The sequence below is a fragment of the Tupaia chinensis genome, unplaced genomic scaffold (genome assembly GCF_000334495.1).
Source record: "Tupaia chinensis unplaced genomic scaffold, TupChi_1.0 Scaffold000057_1, whole genome shotgun sequence".
In the NCBI taxonomy this organism is placed as follows: domain Eukaryota; kingdom Metazoa; phylum Chordata; class Mammalia; order Scandentia; family Tupaiidae; genus Tupaia; species Tupaia belangeri.
The window spans coordinates 537,951-538,773 of NW_006159515.1; the positions used below are offsets into that span (position 1 = coordinate 537,951).

The 823-nt window shown below is 34.5% G+C and overlaps 1 non-coding gene across 1 annotated transcript; it reads left to right on the top strand.

The window, feature by feature from the left end:
• Positions 1 to 260: 260 nt before the first annotated feature.
• LOC114009990 (small nucleolar RNA U13) lies at positions 261 to 359 on the top strand. The gene has a single exon (XR_003551386.1). It is a non-coding gene; the product is annotated as a small nucleolar RNA U13 (small nucleolar RNA).
• The last annotated feature ends 464 nt before the right edge of the window (positions 360 to 823 follow it).

Genomic DNA, 823 nt, shown 5'->3' on the forward strand with positions numbered 1-823 from the left:
AATGTGTACATTTGAACATACATTAGTTCTAAACTATTTCAAAGCCATCATTCATCAAGAAAAATACACAGGTATACACACACAAATATATATATATATATATATATAGTCTCTATAAGAGTATTCACATATGATAGTCTTTCTCAAGGCTGTGAGTAGTGTGTTGAGTGGGCAGAAGGATTCCATCAAAGGAACTAAAAAGAGTTAAGAATCAAAGAAGAAGTTTACATGGAGTCATGTATGTAAAATATATGTATTGCTCCCTTGTGGTTCATAAGCACGAGCAGGTTTTCACGTCATTATGCAAGACATGCCTCCCTAAAACCTTGTTATAACATTGGCACTGTACATGTATGATGTGAAAAATAAATAAATAAATCATATACATAAATCAGAAAACTAAAACAAATAAAAAAGGCGAAGTTAAAAAAAAAAGGCGAAGTTTATGTACTGGATCCTTCTATTAATAATATAATAAAATGAAAATAATTTGATGTCATTGATCTTCAGCAGCTTATATGAAAACTTGGAGTCAGAAAACAGTGATTTCCAAATTTCTTAATATGGTATGATCCCAAGATTCAGGCTATTTAACTTTCCTTGATTATCCCACTTGGGCTTGGGAGTGGATTGTAGTCTGGTTAGAGTGCACTCCTGGAGGGGGAAGGATGGCAGCCGGGCCTGCCCAGTCGTACTTCAGATGGCTTCCTCCATGACAGACATACCAGCTAAGCATTTAAAATAGAGCAATATAGGGAAAAGCTAAAAATTAATAACCAAGCATCATATGTGCAAGAACATAGTTTCTCCTCAGGGGTAGATT